This window comes from Rhipicephalus microplus, chromosome 5, assembly GCF_043290135.1.
Source record: "Rhipicephalus microplus isolate Deutch F79 chromosome 5, USDA_Rmic, whole genome shotgun sequence".
In the NCBI taxonomy this organism is placed as follows: Eukaryota; Metazoa; Arthropoda; class Arachnida; order Ixodida; family Ixodidae; genus Rhipicephalus; species Rhipicephalus microplus.
In genome coordinates this window covers 23,128,429-23,138,088 of record NC_134704.1, presented here as the reverse complement: position 1 = coordinate 23,138,088, position 9,660 = coordinate 23,128,429, and the positions used below count along the sequence as shown (strand labels likewise).

The 9,660-nt window shown below is 47.6% G+C and overlaps 1 protein-coding gene across 1 annotated transcript in view; it reads left to right on the top strand.

Moving 5' to 3' along the window:
- Nucleotides 1-1,904: 1,904 nt before the first annotated feature.
- LOC119174893 (uncharacterized) overlaps nucleotides 1,905-9,660 on the top strand; it is a 33,229-nt gene continuing 25,473 nt past the window's right edge. The window contains exon 1 of the mRNA XM_037426018.2: nucleotides 1,905-2,067. The gene's annotated coding sequence lies outside the window, so the exon portion shown is untranslated. The remainder of the gene's footprint in view (nucleotides 2,068-9,660) is intronic.

The window sequence follows — 9,660 nt, the reverse complement described above, 5'->3', positions numbered from 1 at the left end:
CGTTACTTCGGTGTGACTTCTCGTATAGCCGAGAGAAGCGCGTGTAAGAGCTGATTTTATCACATCACATCCGTCGGATACAGGGAAACGATCCATCTTAAGCGCTTGATAAGGTACACCGCGCGAGTTCTGAAGGTGCCAACCGGATGTATCCTGCCGCCGATCTGGCCAAGAACCCAGACGGTGACCGCGCTGGTAAAAATAATTTATGGGGGGTTTTACGTCACAAAACCACGATAACATTACGAGGCACGCCGCCGAGAAGGGCTTCGAAATTTTTTTTCGTTCGATAAGAAACTAAATAGAAAAAAATTAGTTCGCTCATCCAAGTAAATCAACCTTTCACAATACCAAAATCACCACGCTTACCGCAAGAAGACACTTGGAAAGCGACAAAACTCGTAAAAAGGAAATGTGTGTGTGTGTGGGGGGGGGGGGGCGACGCCACCTTGAGGGTGCCGCACCAATATCCATGACGTCATTGGTTTTTGACGACCTCTATCAGGCCCGACGCAGTTCTTATTCGATAAATGAGAAGTACATATTGACCTTTGAGGCAGCCGGAGACTTCACATAGTTTCAGGAAGCCTAATTGCGCCAGTGTTGCGAAAACGTGAAAAATACAATCAGAAATTCATGGCGTGTCGTGTGGAGATTTCGGCAAAAAATTTAAAAGTGAAATTTTTATTTATTTATTCATTCAGAATACATCACAGGGCTTCCGAAGAAGCATTGAGTGAGGAATTTATTGAGTGAGAAGCATTTATTGAGCAATAATTATAACAAACACTAAGCACAGAGAACGAATACAAAAGCCCTGCCGCGGTGGTTTATAGTGGCTGACGTACTCGGCTACTGACCCGTAGGTTGCGGGATTGAATCCCGGCTGCGGCGGCTGCATTTTCGGTGGAGGAGAAAATACTGTAGGCCCGTGTGCCCAGACTTGGGCGCACGTTAAAGAACCCCAGGTGATCAAAATTTCCGGAGCCCTCCACTACGGAGTTTCTCATAATCATGTGGTGGTTTCGGGACGTTCAACCCTACTTATCAATCATCGATCAAGAATGAATACAAAAATAAAATGCAGGCCAAAGCTGTAAACCTTTTAGCCTGTATTTACACAAAATTAAAATTTCTAGCACACCACTAATGTAAGTTTTAAACAAGTGTTTCAAAATGTCTGTTTAGTTGTTCACGAAAGAGTTTACGGTCGTTGATTGTGACGATGGCTTCAGGAACGCCATTACATAGTGCACTGGCGCGAGGCAGAGCAGACGATTTAAAACACTGAGTCCTTCCAAACTTTGTCCTTCATCTTTCTCAACTGTTTCTGAACGGTGTTATGAACAGTGGTTTTCATAACATAATTCACCAGTATAAACTCCTTCACTGTTTCACCTTAGTACATAACGTTAACGTGCACCTAAATCAAAGACAGTCCGCCGCGGTGGAGCAGTGCTCATGGTGTTCGGCTGCCGTCCCGAAGGTCAAGGGTGCGAGCCCGGCCTCGGCGGTCATATATCGATAATGGTGAAATGCCAGAGGTCCGTTCCCTTTGCAACGTCAGCACGTAAAGAAATACCAGGCGGTAGAAATTTCCGGAGCACTCCACTACTGCGTCTCTGGTTTCTCATAATCACATCGTGGTTTTCGGACGTAAAACAGCAGATAGTATTGCTGTGTCATTAAATCTAGGTACTCGAGCCTCGCATTTCAACTCCACCCCACGGGTTCAGGCGGTAGGGTGGAGCACGTGACCCTTCGGTGGCCGCTCCTCGGCGTGGCCGCACAATGACGCGCCGGGGAAAGTAGTATACGTGCGTGAAACGCACAAGGGAAAGGGACTCGACAGTTCCTCCGGCGCCGCAAGAAAAAGCGCGGGAAGAAGGCTCCCCCGGCTGACGGCCGGCCCACCGACCTACATAGCGCGTCTTTCGCCGGCCTGCTCGTTATAAGAAACCAGTCTGCCGGTTGCGTCGGCGTACTCGAGCGAACACCGCTGCCAACTCCTCCTCGACCATCTTCAGCGTCGTCCATCCCGGCTTAGCGTCGGCACTCGAGCCACAGGTGAGTGTCACGCACGCTAACGTGCCGCTACCTGCTGGGGGAGAACGACGACGGCGTGGTCTGCAGCAGTCGGAGGATACACGATGAGCGCGGCGACCGTAGGATAGGTATCAGCGGCTCCCCGACACTGTCCGGCGCAAGGATGCTTTGCATGGACACCCCGCTCTCATCATCCGAGGATATACCCAGACCACCCGGACGGTCGCTTCGGCATAGTGCACTTCGGTTAGCGTGAAAGCGAGTAAGCCGTAAACACTTGGCTGCAAAAGCAGCTTCAGTAAAAATCGTTTTGAAATGTAAGCGCAGGTGTTACAGTATAACTATCGTTACTCGCACCATGACAATGCGACTAAAGATAACGTGAAACGTGGCAAGATAATTCCTTCCTCATCTTCCATAAATGACAGCCCAACATGCGTTCCGATTCACGTTGCTGTGGAACCAATAACTGCGACTGCAATAACTGCGAATAACTGCGGAAGTGGCCTTCATTGAACGGCTCAGATATGCGATTAAGAGGATCAGGAGCGAGTATGAGCAACTAACGCCGCACCAAGGGTGTCGATGTCCTGATGGAACCCTCAACGCGAAGCGAAGCATCTGCTTCATTACTCGATGTTGCCGGTTGTGAACTTACATCGTCTTACGGTATAACGTTCCGCCACTCAGCGCGAGGTCGCGGGTTCGATTATCGGTCGCAGTGGACAGAATCGACTGAAGGATGAAGGACCACTGCGCGTTGGGATTTCCGGGGGCGCATTTGAGAAATCTAAATGACACAACTCGGAGCAGATGTTCCATTACGCGAGATGGGAACAGGGGATTTCTTTGAAGCCACGGTTGACGCATGACTTAGATACAAAACAGAGCAAGGATGACGCAAAGGCTTTTAGGACTTGAAGACAACATAACTGATCCCGTGTTTGTCTATTTCTTTCACTGTATTCTGTTAGTCCCGCGAACGCTATACGCAGCAGTGACCACGGAGTGACGCTTGGGAAGCCAACCAGATCGGCCCCGTCGTCATCTGTGTCTCAACTGTTGCGTTCTAACTGCTTCGTCTTCCTTGTGTCTCGTGACAAAGCGACGCCGTCGTATACCTTATACCCCAAACCAATACACCAACGTGTACTCTAAGCGAAACGAGACTCGAGGGAGAGGCGGGTTTTAAGGATTTCGTGAACACGCGGTTACTCGAGCAAGCCGCCTTGGCGTTGCGTTTTCGATGCGAAATGAGGCACCCAACTGGACCCAAAACGCGTGCACCTGGGCGGCCTTGCCTCGGTTCCTGAAGCGAAACGATATGCGAGGCCCGACGGTCATCTTCCGATCACCACCGCAGGACGACACGGTGCGAGTCGCAGGGCTTCTCATGCGTGCATGGCGAGGAACCAATTGATCGCTCCGCGCACGCAGCCGGGCCGATAACCTCCGGGGGTCACTGTGACGCAATCAGCGCGGTGATCGGCGCACTGAAAGGCGCGCGGCTCGGAAGCGCTACTGAACGCGGAACTGCATACGGTTCGCGTGATGCTAACGGTGCCAAAGTGGACGCCGCACAACCTTAAAGGCTGGTTGAATCACCGCTTATTTTCTTTTTACTTTATTTACTTCTACGATCTTCACGGGAGCCACCGGCTGAAGAATAATAAGTAAACAACTAAGCAGACTGACACGTTTCTCGTGAAGCTGTAAGGCTTGTAATACCGCCTGCGTAAACGTGCGCAAAGGTCGCTTAGTCCTGCCGCCTCTGAGCACCGGTTACGCAAGAAACCAAATGGATGATACCGTTGCGGCAGTGATCTTGGTGTTTGCGCTGCCTCCTAACTAGACTACTCAAAAACCGAAATTTCAGTTGACCCAGGAGACTGGCTGGTTAGTCCTCTCCGAAAATATCAAATTATTTTTTGACCCAGAAGACTTAGTCCTGTCCGAAAATATCAAATTATTTTTTAAAGAGCACACCGATCTTTCAAGTGCTCCGCTTCGTAAGTCACCCCGGGGTTAATGTATACACATTCACTTGAGCAATGTGCCGTTGTCCTGCCGTTTTGCTTGACAAACATGCAGCAGAGGCCCTTCCGCGGTCGAGATCGTGTTTAGGTGTTGTTTTATCTAAATTTGACATCTGATTCAAAAAAAAAAAAGAACGAGTCAGTAATGAGTGAAACATTGCATGAAACTGCATGCTGACAGTATCACGCGAAAACTGGAGGCGTGTAAATTGCACTGGTAAATTTACCAAAGTTAACATGAAGCTTGCTGAGATTAAATTAAGTTATAAAAACAGAAAAAAACAAAAACAGGACGATTAACACAACAACAAAAAGAACCCTTACGGTTTGGGAGGGGCACTTCTGCTGGCAAGTTTTACTCATGTTTCGTCAAATGTCAAATCAAATGTTAACGAAACGCAATGCGAATGACGGAAATGTTTGCAATATATAACGCAAGTAGAACGCGACTGTAAGCACTTGCCGATTTTGTTTTTTATTTAGTTCAACGCTTCTCTTTCAACGCAAGCTCTATAGTACGATTTTGTTCACTTGTTTCTTCTGAGTACATCGCTTATTTCTGACCGCTTTCCGCAATTACTCAAAGCATGTAACTGCGCGAGTGCGTACATGCGTGTGTATTAGTGCATATGAAAGAGAGAGGGGGAGAGAGGATCTCTTTATTGAAAGGCGGAATGATCAGCTAGCGTTCATTCGCCTACTCTGCAGTGATTGGCATGCAAGGCAAGGAGTGCGTAGAAGACTAACGTTCAAGTTAAAAAAATAAGGGGGGGGGGGCAAGGAAGTGCAGGATATGAGGTATAAAGGGGGTGTAAAATGTAAAATGTGTTAATGGCGTAAATATGGCGTTATGTGAAATATTTAAAGTAGAGAACCCTTATGCAAACACATACACTTTCATGATGGAAGGACTAATGTTCGCAGAGAAAACCGGTCGATTCGAGATATGCGAACAAGAAATTAAGTATTTTGCGCAGTTTGTATGGGCAATACCAGTGAACCAGCGTCCATCTTGAAGGCGACTGGTCTTGATCGAATAAGAATAGAGAGAGAATAAGAATGGGAGCTTGGTCGAGATTTGTTTGTTGTCTATATCATTGTCACTTGCCTCCATGTGCTGACCAAGCATGACTACATGTATGTGCATAGAGGCAGGAATCGTAGGTCACTCCTGGATCTCATGAAGGGAACACAGCAGCGCAATTTCGTGTGATGTGTGGTGACGCCATAGGATAACTAAGTGGTAGATAGTAACATTTAATCTGGTCCAGCAGAATCTTCAGCCCATTTTATAGGGGCAGGACTGCGGGCGGCTCCCGCGTTGGGACAGGAAGGCCAAGCCTCACCAAACAGAAGAAGAAACATAGTGGCACATATCTAACAACACGAGAAGTCAGAGGAAGAGGCGATAAAGGCTTCCCTTTAACGAAGACAAAAGAAAAACAACCTGGCAGGCATACGGAGCAGGTCCGATGTTCGAGCAAGGAGGAAAGTGCCCCGACATCAAAAACGGGTTCGCTTGACCCTCGCGGTCTGGCGAAAGCAGCCTTGCGATGCTACAACCGGTACGACTACAACAAGGGGACTCTTAATAAACAAGCAAAAAAGAGGAGCATCTCGGAGCTGCGCGAATTACCCTTCGATGAGCGAGCGCGTCTGCCGATGCACTTATGCGTATGTGTGTGCGGCAGTGCATGCGTTCGCCCTTGCTTATTTTGTGATCCTACGAGGAATAGAATGCGAGCGATCCCGAAGAGAAGCCGGAAGAAAACAGCACTCCTTATGTGCTGCAAACGTTGGCGCAAAGCATGTCGAACAGGAGGAATAAAAGAACGGTGCATAACGCCGCCCCATGCAAGTATTTGTAAATGTTAAGCGGGTTCTAAAGAAGAACATATCACAAGAAAGTGAGGAAGAAAAGAAGAGAGTTTGGCTTGAGGCGCATTGAGCCAACCACTATGCTTTCGTGTAAGGAACAATGAGAGGAAAAAAAAAGAACAATATGGGTAACTCTCTTGTGAGCCTCATAACTGACGATGGTGTTGTGGCATTAACAGAGGTTTCGTTGGCCATGAAAACAACCCGGAAAGTATACGAGGCATGATCCGGCACCACCTTGAACCAACCATTCAGGTTGTCCGAAGGTGACGTATATAAGTAGAAGTTCCTGGGTCTTGCTGAAAGCATTTCTTCTTGAACGAGGCGCTCATAATTCTGCTGGCTAAAACAACGACGGAGTTGAAGGTCGGTACGGCACGAAAGCTCGCACTCTTACTAACCTTGCGGACGTTCACTGCAGGCGCGCATTCAGCGCGTAACCGCTTGACCTGCGCGTAATTTATCCTGGGAGACAAAGATCTCGCGTTGCTTCACTGTTTTCTTTTTTTTTTTCACTTTGTCTTCCGTTCACAGCTGTTCCTCCAAGGTTTTCCGCATGCCTGCGACGCGTTCCTTATCACGCGTGTACAGCAGTTTTACCTTGTACAGTACGAGATTCGTGCTGTGCTTTTCAAACCACGAGAATTTTTGCTTGTAGATTTGCCGAAGTGCACCTAACTCGCATACGACACAGCTCGAACGTCCATTCATGCACATAGCACACATCGCGCGTGCGTGCACACGATTGTCATGCGTAACCTGCACAACGTGACCCACTCGAGATCAGATAGACGCGCAGTGCACGCGATCCTATAGCCAACCTGGGTGTTGGCCAACGGCAACAAAGCATAATGGGATGCAGCTGCCTATCTTGAAACTTGAACGCCGCCGCAGTGCTTGAACAATGCTGATTGATTGATTGATATGTGGGGTTTAACGTCCCAAAACCACTGATGATTATGAGAGACGCCGTAGTGGAGGGCTCCGGAAATTTCGACCACCTGGGGTTCTTTAACGTGCACCCAAATCTGAGCACACGGGCCTACAACATTTCCGCCTCCATCGGAAATGCAGCCGCCGCAGCCGGGATTCGAGCCCGCGACCTGCGGGTCAGCAGCAGAGTACCTTAGCCACTAGACCGCCGTGGCGGGGCCTTTAACAATGCTGCAGAACTGAAGCTGCATTGTTTTGATTGTGAAGGATTTCTCCGTAGCTTATTCGCTGTATAGTGGCTGCTTTGTTATGAAATGTACCCAATGTATATAACTGCGAGCATACACTGACAAAATTGTTGCGAACAGTGTGGGCTGCTTGCCCGTGGCATTGTTGGACAATAAATATCGCACTATATATGCATGGTTTGACAGTTAATATGCCCTAGCAATTGTCACGAGGTAGATGCATGGTTTTCACATCTAGAGCTTCGGAGGCTGCATTGCTGTTGCAACAAAACACTAAAATTTGCATTCAGAATATATGTTCATTTCTTCAAAAGTATTTCCTCAGTATATTTCATAATGCTTTTTATATTACTTAAGCTCTTGACACTGAACTGGAACTGCTGCTGATGTACTCAATATGTGGGATCTCTCGATGAGAATACAATTCAATAGCGTTAAACTGCTTCATCTGCGAGGCTCAGAGCTATTTCTCCTGTTATGACATGAGGGTGCGAGATGCAAGCAGTTCGCTACCAACACTGACAAAATTGTTTTAGAACTCATACGGGTTAGAATACAGTCCTGTCACTGCTGATACAAGCTTCTCAGTTTTGCCGCCATGCAAAATTTGTTTATTACGCACTGCCCGAGCTTTGCGTGTATACAGCAACGTCAGAACAACACACCCGAACGCAATACTTTCGATTGCTTTGTGCGTGTGTGACTGCACGTTTATAAGTGTAACTGCGATTATTGTATATACCATATACATCAAGCGACAGCTGGAGTATACACAAGCAAACGATAAGTTAGGTTAATGTCGTTGGGGCCTATTAATAAAATGTTCCATGAATGCTGCGAACCAGAATTTTGACGAATAAAAAAGAAATACATTTGTCCGATATTTAATCATCTATGCTGAAATTTGAAGAGTCCGGAAGTGGCATTAAAAACACTGCGATGGATCCTTAGTGCCCGGTGGTAAGTCTGAACAGCTTTCATACTTTCGATCCCGTGTATACGTAACGGATTGAACTCGTCTATACCAGCAAGATATAATTGGAGACATGTCACGCTTATTGCCTCCCCCTGTTTTACATCGCAGCACCTGCCAGATCGATGCAATGTAAGCAGGTCAGATATGCATTACAGCAACACAAAGATCATCGGGGGCTTCCGAACGCTGCGCGCATACCCATACCAACATTGTTTCACTCACGGAATCTCTGCAAACGCCTGCGATGATGAGCGCTATGCGGACCGGGGCTAGCACCTTCCACATCGCGAAGCTGAGATTTATGGCAACCGCTGTGCACGCTTGACCCGAGTTACCACTCAGATGTTTCAGAACCATTATATAGCACGCGTTCTTATAACGCTTGTGTGTATATGCCATGTGCACAGCGCCTGAAAGGTTAATGGGTGAACTAAGGCGAAAGCCCGCTTGTTTGTCTTCCGTCATAGCCAGTTAACTCTGCACGCCTCGGAGGTGTTTGCTAGGTGGCTTGCGTGCGACGCGTAACGGCGGGACTGCCCCACCGACTCGCATGAATTGCAAGCAGCGCGGTCAAGGAGAAAGATTCGCGCGTCTTTTATTATCGCGTTTATGTCGCCTATACTACTATACTACTAGCGGCGGAGGGTAAGAGTAAAGGCTACAGTTGATTGATTTGTGGGGTTTAACGTCCCAAAGCCACCATATGATTATGAGAGACGCCGTAGTGGAGGGCTCCCGAAATTTCGACCACCTGGGTTTCTTTAACGTGCACCCAAATCTGAGCACACGGGCCTATGCAGCATTTTTGCCTCCATCAAAAATTCAGCCGCCGCAGGCGGGATTCGATCCCGCTACCTGTGGGTCAGCAGCCGAGAACTTTAGTCACTAGACCACCGCGGCGGGGCTACAGACTACAGTTACATAAGCCTATCTTTTTGCTGCACGTAACTCCCGAAGTGCTTCTGCGATACGTCGGCTGCATTTAAACGGTAAACGGTTTTTCCGGCATGAAGTGAAAGTCGTGTCTGCTGTGTACGTGATGTACGTCGCTAAGTTAGCGAAATGCGAATGATTGGACACGAAAAAAAAAAGAAAGATCGGTTTTAGCGCTCACTTTCCATCGCACGTAGTGGCTTCGACTGTTAGATGTAGCAGTGGCTGGTGTCATTACATAGATACACAGAACTTACAGAATGTACGGGAAAGGCGTTTGTATTCTCACAACGCTTCACTGCGATGCTTTACTGGATTCGAGAAGCACTTGTTATCTCAAGAAGGGATTTCGAAGAAGAAGTGGCTGCACGAAAATGTTTTGACGCGTTTCGATTATGTGCACCCAACGGGTCAAAGAAACTATATATCGTTATAGTGAACAACACAACCTCGCCGATTCCTAGCACGTTTCTTGAGCCAAACTGAAAAGCTGGCTTTTCCTCTATGCGCCAAAGATGTAAATACGGTGGTCGACAAGTTTTTGAAGCAATCTATACCTGTAATTGCTGCGTTTTTTGTTCAACATATGGTGCTTCGACACAACCAACAA